Consider the following 12,480-nt stretch of genomic DNA (forward strand, 5'->3'; position numbering starts at 1 on the left):
ATAAGCTCCACCTCCGCATCATAAAAAGTGGCACAGCTGGGTAGATCAGTGTACCTTGGATGCCTTTTATCTCTCATATAGACAGACAGAAACAAAGCACATAAACCCATTCATTCATTCAGTTGTCACTTGCCTTGTAGGAAGCACTGTGGTCACGTACATTATTGCATCCCCTTTGCAGTAGTTTAACCCAACGGGAAACAGAACATGAAGAGGTGAGGTAACTTGCCCTTGGTCACACTCTGGCAGATTCGGGACCTGGTCTGTTGGATTCCAAAGGTGGCATGGTACCCATACTATGAAGTGTCTCCATACAGAGATGCCTAGTGTCTGAGGTAGAGCAGAAATTAGATAACACAGATTTAGAAGGGAATAAACCAACATAAGGAAATTATCACTGAGAAAACTGAGCAATTAAATACTTGACTGTCTTGTTCACTGCTTTTTTAATGACAGGCAAGAAAAAAAATTTAGTCAGAGGGTGATGGCTAATGACCTTTCAGAATCTAGCACATGTATTTAGTGTAAAATGGAACTAGTATTCAGTAAAAATAATCATTTGACTTATTTTTATATTTATATTCGTAGTCACACAAAACAGTGAGCAAAATCTAATTTTGGAGTAGTGATTTTCAGACTACTGTGTCATTAAACATTTTGTATTATCCATCTCACGGCAGCCATTACTTAACAAATGGCAGCCAAAAAGACTTTACCTATATGTCAGTTTCCTCTTAGTATATGTCATGTCTTTGCAGAAGTCCTCAAACAATATTGCATTATATATTTTGGCCTATTTGATAGCTGCTGTTTGTACTTTTTTTTTTTACCATCAAAGGGTTATCTTCATATTCTGAAAACTGCTCAGATTTCTCATTATGCTGGTCAAATACTTAAACATTTTATTAATGTGCCATTTGCTCTACAACCTCAGCTGTAGGTAGTACCTTACCTTTTAAATTTTTCAAAATTATTAAAAATTTAATTTGGGGAATTTATCCTTATATTAGAATCCACTGAATTTTAAAAAATATTACCATTCCTTCATAAAAATCTTTTCTTAATATTATTAACATTACCATTTATAGTTTATATTGCTATAATACATGTTACTAAAATCAACTCAGATCATTAATTATATGTTACATAACCAAAGAATGTCTATCAGGATGTATCTTAATTTCTACCTGTATTAGTACTCTAAATTTTACATAAATCTGTAACTTCATTAGTTTGTTAAATTTAGTGGAGACAAATTGACCATGATTTAGCCTTTCACTTACACAGGCTTCTTCCCAGAAGGATTCCTAGAAACATTCACAAAGCCTTAATAATTTCTGTGATATTTGCCTTTGTAAGACATTTTAACCACAATTGATTAAGACTGCTGTTCCTTCCATCTCAACTTTCCCCCCAGTGTCAGGCAATGTTGGAATGGCCACAAACATATATGGAATCTGGCTAAAGAAAAGTTACCTTGAGGATACTTTGTGTTTGTGTTTAGTGGGATAGATTTATTTGGTTCACAGTCCCTTAAGTGTTCAGGTAAATAATCGCTAACAATATGGATGCAGAGATGACTTCTGGGAATCCTCTTAATGCTCCTTGACTCAAAGGGACAGAGTTAGAGGTCCTTTGATTGTGGCCAATTCAAGGAGCATCGTGACTACACTGCTTATGGAAACTTGAAATGCCCTAAAATTGTAAGGTCTTATAGGAGAGACATTGAGTAGAGATTTCTCCCTATATTTGACAGCAATCTTTATAATGTTATTAACAGTGATATATGGAACTAAGAGAAATATTTAAACTATCAAAAAACACATCTTCAACTATGCTAAAACAGAGACTAAATTATCTTCCCATTCTCTCCAGAAAATATTACAAAATTATTGTCATATAAAGAGTATATCAAAAAATTAGGGACAGACAATAAAGTAATAAAACTATTATGCTTTTAGGGGGATTTTGATGCTTATTGTATTTGTAATCTTGGAAAAATTGGGGCCTTATTGTGACTCTTTTCTTTACATATAACTAATTTTGCATTTGTAGGTTTGTGTTATCTTTCTTTGAGGCATCTCCAATTGTATAATCTTCCATACCTGCAAAACCTGGATTCAACCCTACATGACAGGAAACCAAAATAATTCAACATATTTTCCTAAGAAGAGTACATATTTATTTCAAATTAAATTTAGTTACCTAAAATAAAGTTTTTTAAAAAAATTTCCCTCTTTATTTTAATAGAATTTATCAAGATGAAGGACGTTTATATAGTTGCTCTTCATATAGCACTTCTGTTATGTTGCTTCATAGCCTGGCAAACTAATCCAAGCAAATGGGTTAGAAATTTTCAAAGAAAGACTCAATATTGCTATCTGTTAACTGGGTAATAAGCTAGATTGCCTACTTTCACTTCCCTCTGGTCTCTTTGGTTATGCATTTTGCTACATGAGAAAAAAGACAAATATCTGTCACAAATAATATACAGTAGTATATTATGATATATATTAACTTAGGACAGGTTTCCAGTTTCTCTGTGGTTTAACGTTTTGAAAAATAATGTGGGACATGGGACTTCCCTGGCAGTCCAGTGGTTAAGACTTCACCTTCCAATGCAGTGGGTGCGAGTTCGATCCCTGTTCAGGGAGCTAAGATCCCACATGCCTCGCAGCCAAAAAACCAGAAAAACATAAAACAGAAGCAATATTGTAACAAATTCAATAAAGACTTAAAAAATGGTCCACATAAAAAAAAATCTTTAAAAAGAAGAAAAATAATGTGGGACAATTGATACATGCCTCACAGGGGAGCTTAGAGGGTTAGTAACATAATACCAATATAAAAGGCTTAGAAGAAAAGTGGCCCCTAAGAGTAAGGTAGAATTATACATGATGTGTCCTGAGCAAATTGGATTATTCCAGAATGGCTATAGGCCCTAGTTTCATGAATAATCCTTTAAAAGCAAAGAGATAAATCCTGGAGGTTAAGTTACAGCTTGATGAAATATTTGAAATGACCAGATTTGGAATTCAGACTTTGTTGTACTTCAGAGGTATGGAAGAGCTACAACTACCATTTCTTACAACTTGTCCAGAATAATGTCTTATTATTCTCTCCTCTCTCCATAAATTGGTGTTTATTAAGCTAAGCAACTTTTTACATAAGTTCTGCAGGCATATACAGTGGCTGCTATCAGATAAAAGGGGTGAAGACATTTTAATGCACTGCTGGTCATGGCCTTAAATTCTTCATTTCTGTTTCTTTGCTACCCATCCAATATCTTTGTTAAAATAACAAAGCACAGCAGTTAGCATTTTAAACATTTACTCATATTCCTTATGTATTATAAAGTGATAATACTGAGAACAAATTTCAAAGAAGTAAAATTTTTCAGTACATGTTAATTCTTACCAACTATTGCAAATTTAAATCTTGTTCTAACTCATTCAGAGCATTTTCCTAAATTCAAAGTCATGCATTGACACTCTATGGACTCCCAGAACTAGTACTTTGGTGCTTGAGAACAGCCTGTATAGAAATAGCCCTCACAGAAAGCTCTCTTTAAATTTTTTTGGGAGAATAAGTTTTATCTTTTATAAATACCACTCAGAGCTGATCAGAAACAAGGTATTAACATGCTTTTTTAGGACTAGCTCTTAGTTCACCTAGACAGGATTTCCAAATTTTTACAGCTTTCTGTTCCATGTGGCCTCAGTAGAAGAAAAGTATTCACCTCAGTTTATAAATCTTTTCAGGAGGCAATACCATACCCTACATTTGCTCAAACCTCTCAGAGAGTCTCTTTCAGGTAAAAAAAAAAAAAAGTATTTTTTTCTCTAATTTCTCTGTTTTTCTAAGAGATTCCTATCCTTTAAAATGACCAACTGGCATAAAAACTAATATATACTAAAGTATTTTCTTTTATAAGTTCTTCAGGCTTCTGCTATTTCATAACTATTCCTTTCCAGAACCTTCTGGCACCAATTTACTTCTTAAGGGAACCTTAGATTTTTATCATAGCCTTTATTTTAAAGATGACTTGAACAGCAAACTCAAGTTTTGAAGAGTTTATATAAGTTTCCTCGCTTAACTAAAGAGCCCATAGTCTAAACAGAAACTCAAATACAAAGGCTCTTTTGATAACCAGAAAAATGATATTGCTGGAAATTGTTTAAATTCTACTGATAATGCAACCCATTCCCAGCAAAACAAAATGAATGTTCATATGGATATTTTGTTATGAAAATAGGTTTCCTTTTGTTTTCCTTGGTATTTATTGTTTTGACAGCTCTTGGTAAGAGAAGCACAGCTACATCTATGGATATAATTTTCTTTGATGTAAATTTCTGTTATTTCCCTTACCTCCCATTTGCAATTTTGTCTTGCTTTATGGAGCATCTGTGATGCTGTTAACTTTATTTCTTCAAACAAATAGGGTCATTTAGTCTAGATCTGCTCCAGTAGCTTAAAAAAATCCCCATTAAACACCCAGGTATTCCTAATTAAAGCAAATACGGAACTCTTAAAGGACCACTGGAAAATTCCACTGATGTTTGACACTGTGGGCAAATCAGCAATGAGGGCTTCTGCTTAAGCTTCTTTAAACTACAAAGGCATTTCTTAGAATGTAAGCCAGGTACTTAACTGGTGCAACTTTTCCAAAGAATTCCAGAAGTAACTCTTAGCTTCTTGAGTTGATAAATCAAAAGCTATAAATATCTTAGGAAATTATTTCTGAACACTTACTGCACAATATTTTGTTGTATAAACAGACAGTTTCGAAGGAAAAAACATCCTGAATTAGAGCAAAGCTTAGTGTGGGTATTGAAAATGGTCTATCCTGAAACTCTTAAAAGAGCAGCATCTCAACCGGTATATTTTTTTGATTCAAGTAAACATGACCTCTGGCATAATCCTGGTTATACTCCCATTAATGGAGACAGCCAGTTGCTTTTGAATCACCTCTTCACTTAAGGTAATCATGAATAATGCCAGAGAATAATGTTTCTCTTTGGGATGTTAACAAGTTTTCCCTCAAATGTAGAAAACCTGATTGCTGGAAGGGCATTGTGCTGATATAATTAAATGACATTTTTCTTCAATGTAGGTCTATTTCAAAGTAACAATTAAAATAATTGTCACAAAAACGTGCACACACACAATACCAAAATAAAAATATATTAAAAAAGTGGCTTCATCGGTTTGGGCTGGTATAACTAAGTACTATAGACCAGGTGGCTTATAAACATCAGAAATTTATTTCTCACAGTTCTGGATATTGGTAGTCCAAGATTAAGGTGTCAGCATGGTTGAGTTCTTCAGAGGGTCTTCTTACAGATTGCAGAGTGCCAACTTCTTGTGTCCTCACATGGCAAGCAGAGAAGGGGAGCAGGTTCTCTCATGACTTATAAGGGCACCAATCCCATTCACGAGGGCTCCATCGTCATGCCCTCATCTAATCCTTATTACTTCCCAAAGGTCCCACCTCCTAACACCATCATATTAGGGAGTAGGGTGTCAACATATGAATTGGGTGTGGGGGTGACACGATCAGTCCCTACCAGAGAATAAAGTAAAAATGATATCTACCCCACTTTTGTCCCCCATTGCTCCTTCCTGGAGGCAATTTTACCAGTTTCTTATGTATCCTCCCATAGAATTCATTGTCTCTCTCTCTCTCTGAATTGATCATGGTGTTCTGCCTTAAACTTAGAATGTTTGCTTGATTTGGAAGAAATGTTGGTTTTCCTTAGTTGATGTAACTACCAACAGATTCCTAAATCCATCAAATACTATCTTCAAAACAAGTAAATTCTCAGAGTGATGTTATATATCTTTGTCCTCACTGCTTCTATTCACACACATACAGTGAGAGGATATTTGCCCTCTTGCAGAATCTCTATAGCAGACAGAATAACAAAAAACACTGGAATTATCTCTTGAGTGTCTCCAGCGTAGCCAGTATAGCATTATATCAGGCAATCTCTCTATATGTTATAGTATTTAATCTTCACAACAAATATAGAAATCATTGCCTCTCATCCCTAGGTGCAGATTGAGGTTTAAGATTGAAAGTCTGGCCAGTAACTGAAATGCAGTTCAACACAGGTTTATCAGATAATGATTTCAAGTAGAATCTGGAGTTGTGGAGACTATATGACTCTATTATTAGGCTCTATCACTCCCTTCCTTCTTTCCTTCCTTCTTTCCTTCCTTCCTTCCTTCCTTCCTTCCTTCCTTCCTTCCTTCCTTCCTTCCTTCCTTCCTTCCTTCCTTCCTTCCTTCCTTCCTTCCCTCCTTCTTTTTGCAGTGAATCAATATCATTATGTCATTTAGATATATTTTAGGTTACTACAGAATTATTATAAAAAATACAATTCAAGGAATATTTCTAAATAGTTTGGGAAGAAAAAATCCAAAAAAAAATGTTCTGGACAAAATTATCCTTAATAACTCACTCCTCAATTTCAAAATCTCTAGAGATAAATTTTAAAAGTGTCTTGGAAATTCAGATGCAGTAAATTTCACTTAAGAATTTTAGGGTTGTAGGCTTGTCACAAAAGTATCCTGAAAGCTGATTCCTTATGAATAACCAAAAATTGACAAAAATCAATAAACATACTCAGAAAAAGAAGGCTAGAGTGCAATGCAATTGACCTTTTGACTTGCCTGAGTAATTGACCTGGAGTACTTTATGAGCTCTTCTTCATCTCTTTCAGTTGTTCTGTTAACATGTTGAGATATATTTAAAGTTTTGTTTTTCTTATTTGAAACTTAACTGCCATAACAAAATGAGGCATAAACCTAGTATTAATGTCTCTATCATTTCTCTCTTTTTAAGCGTGAGGCAATAATTAAATGATTATATATTGATTTAGCAGATATTTAAAGAGACCAAAGACAAGAAAGTATACTAGAAAATGTGTTGAGTTCAGTCCCAGAATGTGACATGAATTAAGCCTTTTTTTTCTATATTCCTTTAGTCTGCTAATTCATTCCATATATAAATAGGCTAAATCTATTTAGAAAATGACATAGACTAAGTCATTATATATCATTATCACTGTTATTATTTTGCACCTTGGTCTCTTTATCTATAGTGAGCATTGTGCCAGCTGAGCAATCTCCAAGGTCACTTCAAGGACAAATATTTCATCCAATTTTTGTTTTGAGAACTTGTGTTTTTAGACTCTGTGAAAGTTTGGACTGCTGGGGAAAAGGAGGATTTTATCAAAGGTGCACATGGAGCTCCCTAGCGGATAGACTTCTTAGCTTTACGGCTTCCTCAAGTTCTCAGATTGTGCTGGTTACTGAGTCCTCTTTGCTGCCTGGTCTCTAATTAAAATAAGATCTGTGATATCAGAGGAAATGGGGAACAGCAGGTTCTGGCATGAAAAGCATTTCACATTTCCTTTGGACATTTGGGACTTTGAGTTGTGGGACCTCACCTCTGGTGACTTGATGACACCATCCATTCTAAACAATGTGCTCTTCTCTCTTTATAACACAGAACTACCATTTAGGACATCATTGTCTTATCTGAAAGATAGCTCTGACTACCAGGATTAACCCTCTTTTGTTATAGAATTTTTATGAAACGTGTTAAATGTTTAAAATCACATATAATGGAGCTTTTCTCTAACACCACATCTGGTTGCTAATCAACTAAGAAATGTTGATGACAAAATATATAAAGCTATTATTAGTGTAATAGTTTATTCTAAATAGTTTGCATAAGAACAGTTAATGGGGAGGAAACAAGGCATTAATTTGAAACACTAAAAAGAGGTTTGACCAACTTGTTTCTCTGAGGTGGAGAAACAGCCAGATGCCTAGAGGAGAGGCTGTCTGCTGCCCTCCTGCCATTGTGTCTTCCTACTGGAATTTCATATTGAGAAATGGATCTATGCTTACCCAGAAGACTCAGAACATCCAGAATCAATTCCTTGAGGATAAGATTAATTTGAAACACATCAAACTCTTATCACTGGAAATTTGCCACTGAAATGGGATCTTTCTTCACATATTTCATACTATCTTTTATCCATAGTCTGAATGTTCTGCCAAGAATTTATTCAGTATCATTACATTGATAAATGGTCTTCAAGGTATTTTCCACAAACATTCTGTAAACTCTGCTGAAATAGCCTTTCCCAGAAGGGAGAGCTATGAAAGGCATTAGAATGCCAGTCAAACGTTAAGATTTAGCCAAAAAACAGTTACAGACATTTAAAGCTATGAATTCTACCGAAGGCAATTTCTTTTCACTTTTTCCTTTGTAATTTTTAGTTTTCTTTCTGAAAGATGCATATATTAAAGTTGTACGAATAATAAACTCAAGTCAGTGTGGTGATATAATGGAATTACGCTTTAAATTTAATAATTGACTGTTCTTTGTGGACTCACCATGACAAACTACAGAAACTAGAAAGCTGTGTTTTTTCTATTGTGTTTCACTATGTTTCCTCCAGTGCAGTTTGATTTTTATCCATAGGGTGTTGACATCATTTCCTTTCTAAGTGGCCATTGTTTAACTCTGGTGGAGAGGGACAGGAAGAGGGCAGTATATTTATTTATATAAAAGGTTCTTGTCAGGAAAATGTTTTCTTGGGTACTTTATTTCCTCATTGTCAAATGTAAGGTTCTTATAAAAAGATAGTGGCAGTGTTTTACATCTAATACAGAAGCATGGTAGATTGTTTCTGTTTGTGGAGCTTTTCCTTACCTTCATATCACTTTTAATAGGCATGTTTTATTTTGGATATTACTTTTTATCCTCTCATAAATTCCAGAAAGACATTTTGACACTATGATCCCCTGAAATTAAAAAAAAGAAAAGAAAAAACAAAAATCAAATACATTCATGTTTAGTGAAGATTGAGTTGTCTTCCATAATTCAACAGTCTATTCTTAGAGCAAATCCAGCTAAAATGGAAAGGATTAAACTCTGAGTTGATCAAAAGATTGGAGGAAGCTTGGGGTTTCAGTTCAACTTAGAGGCTGAGTTAGAAAGCACTGAGAATGGAATAATAATGGAAAAGTATATGATTCCCTGAAGTATGCTTTAATCCCTTTTTTCCTTCTCTTTGCCAAGGTCTCTTTTCAGAAATGGGGTTTAGAAAATAAGGACAAAATGTGATCTTTTGGATCAGCATAGAGGTCATTTTTCTCTATATTTTTAATGATAGTGTAGGAAGTATTTCCTTGGGCATTAGTAAATCTAAGGTTAATTTTTTCAAAGAGTAATATAAACTTTACCTGACACCTAAGGTGGTTTAATCACTCAACTAAGTACTTTACTATCATCAGTCATTTTATCCTCACAAGAACACTGGGAGAGTTTGGTTCAATTATCAACCCATTTCAGAGGACAAGGAAAACTCAGGCTTGCCTAAAATTTTGCAGTTGCTAAATTGTAGAGCTGATATTTTAACCCAGGCAGCCTGACATCAGAGCCTGCACTCTTAACACTGTTATACTGCTTGCCTAATGTGAGACACTATTCACCAAGCATACTTGTTCTCAATGAACATTACTTTAAATATATTTAAGAGAACATAATATAAAAATACATGTGCTTCCATCCTCACCATCACCTCTACCTTTAAGAAAACAAAATATTTATCACCAGGGATCCAGGCACCATGCTAAGCCTTAAGAGACACAGAAGTGAATCACAAAGAGACTTTTCTCTCTTACATCTCAAAGCCTGGTGATGGAAGAAACTACTCTGTTTACTTATTTGTTGGATTGTATGTTTTTTAAAATAATAACTGCAGTTCATCTAAGATAATAAATTCAAATAATTTAAAGAATAGTTCTTAAATGACTTTACATGTGGCCAACATGAAAATCTTATTTTTTATGCAATAAACATAAGTGATGTCTATGCATGATTACATAATGATAAATTATTCATATTGTTCCATAAAGAAAATGTGCCATTTCTTCAAGCAAACTATAATATCTGACTGACAGGTGCATGGTAACTTTAGTTCTTATATCATCCTAATGAACTTTTCCTTAACTCATAGTCTTGATGACACCACAGGTACTGACAAAGTAGCCTTATGATGTGGAACGCATTGCAGTGGAATGGGAAAAAAACAAACATAGTCTCAAGTATCAGAAAGTAGTGTTTTCATACCACTTCTGACCTTACAAGTACTGGGACTTTATACTGTGTCTTCATTTGTCAAAACATAGATACATGTTTCCTATCTCAAGGACTAGGTAGTTTTAAGATGAAAGGAGATGTAAGGAAAGCACTTTACAATATAAGGGGCCTGGAACAGTGGCTGTCAAAGCCTGGGCTGTCAGTGAACATCATTCACTTTTGCTAAGCCCCCAAATCTTTTAGTAATCATGGCAACAACTAGGCTGACTAAGTAGAGTTTCTACAAGGAATACTGCTGTCACTATCATAGGGGAGATGTATGTGATGGGAATAATATTACAAAGATAAAGTAAAGCAGACTAGTCTCATCTCTCTTGTTTTGTATTCTCTCCAGATGCCTAGAGGAGAGGCTGTCCACTGCCCTCCTGGCATTGTGTCTTCCTACTGGAATTTCATAATGAGAAATGGATGTTCAGCTAGTTATTCCTAGCTTTCAGGGCACATGGACAAAGACTCTATTTGGATGGTTCCTGTGCAGATATTGTGCCTATAAGGAGAGTATTTCAAAAGATTAAAATTAAAGAACACACACACAAGAGAAGCTCTGGCCTAAGCCCTCATCAGTTCATTCTCTTTCCTTCTCTATGACCACTGAATATTCTTCAGAGGTTTTAAAATCCAACTTCTCATGAAAGTACAAATCCAGAAATAGAAAATGTCTTGCTTAGAGCCTGGTGTGCAACTCAGGTGTCCTCACTTCCAAACCGTCTTTCTTCCCAGGCAACACAGTGTCAGCAATGTCTACGTTATTGCATACAGCTAAGCAGACCTGTGGTCTAATCTCTGTACTGTTCACATTTAACAAGATATCAGCCAGGGACTTTGAGCAATCATCTCTATCTTTACTGTGATTTTCCCTTCGGAAGAAGTTCAGAGGATTTATAGGGCATTTAAATCAACACATCTTCTTAAATATCATCTGGAGACATTTCTCCCATCTCCAAAGTTTAATTTTTATGACAGGAGCTAAAATTGTGCACAACTCCTACCCGCCATCCCCATGTATTGGGTTGGCCAAAAAGCTCCTTTGTTTTTTAAGTAAAAATAAAAGATACATTTTTCATTTTCACCAAGAACTTTATTGAACAACATATTCACCGTTTCGTTCCACTAGTGCCATTTTTCAGGCAACTTCGTAATTCCATCTTCCCAAAACTTTTAATCTTTTTGAGCAAAGAACTGTTTCAGGTGCCTTTTACAGTCTTCCAGGGAATTGAAATTTTTTCCATTAAGAGAGTTTTGTAAAGACCGAAATAAATGGAAATCAGAAGGTGTGATGTCTGGTTAATACGGCGGATGAATCAGAACTTCCCAGCCAAGCTGTAACAGTTTTTTCCTGGTCATCAAAGAAACATGCAGTCTTGCTTTATCCTGATGGAAGATTATGCGTTTTCTGTTGACTAATTCCAGACGTTTTTTGTCGAGTACTGCTTTCAGTTGGTCTAATTGGAACAGTACTTGTTGGAATTAATCGTTTGATTTTCTGGAAGGAGCTCATAATAGAGGACTCCCTTCCTATCCCAGCATATACACAGCATCACCCTCTTTGGATGAAGACAGGCGTTTGGTGTGGTTGGTGGTTGTTGATTTCACTTGCCCCACGATTTCTTCGTTCCACATTATCGTACAGTATCCACTTATCATTGCCCATCACAATTTGTTTTAAAAATGGAACGTTTTCATTATGTTTCAGTACAGTAGAGAATTGCCTGCAGAAATACGGTCAAGAAGGCTTTTTTAGTTTAATTTATATGGAACCCAAACATCAAAGCAATGAACATAACCAAGCTGGTGCAAATGATTTTCAGTGCTTGATGTGGATATTTTGAGTATATCAGCTACCTCCTGCATAGTATAACGTTGATTGTTCTCAATTAATGTGTCTATTTGATTGCTGCCAACTTCAACTGGTTTACCAGTTGAGCATCGTGGAGCATCGTCCAGCAACAAATCTCTAGCACGAAACTTTGCAAACCACTTTTGACATGTTTGATCAGTCACAGCACCTTCTCTATACACTGCACAAATCTTTCTCTCTTTTTTAAAATATTTTTTAAAATATTTATTTATTGGCTGCACCAGGTCTTAGTTGCCATATGAGGGATCGTCGTTGCTGAGTGCAGGATCTTCGTTGTGGCATGTGGGATCTTTAGTTGCAGCATGCAGGCTCTTAGTTGCGGCATGCGGGATCTAGTCTTGAGTTTCAGTTGCGTTTTTACCTTTCTTGAAATAATAAAGCATAATATGCCAAAAATGTTGCTTTTTTCTTCCATCTTCAATATTAAAATGGCTACACA

The sequence above is a fragment of the Kogia breviceps genome, chromosome 6 (genome assembly GCF_026419965.1).
Source record: "Kogia breviceps isolate mKogBre1 chromosome 6, mKogBre1 haplotype 1, whole genome shotgun sequence".
NCBI lineage: Eukaryota > Metazoa > Chordata > Mammalia > Artiodactyla > Physeteridae > Kogia > Kogia breviceps.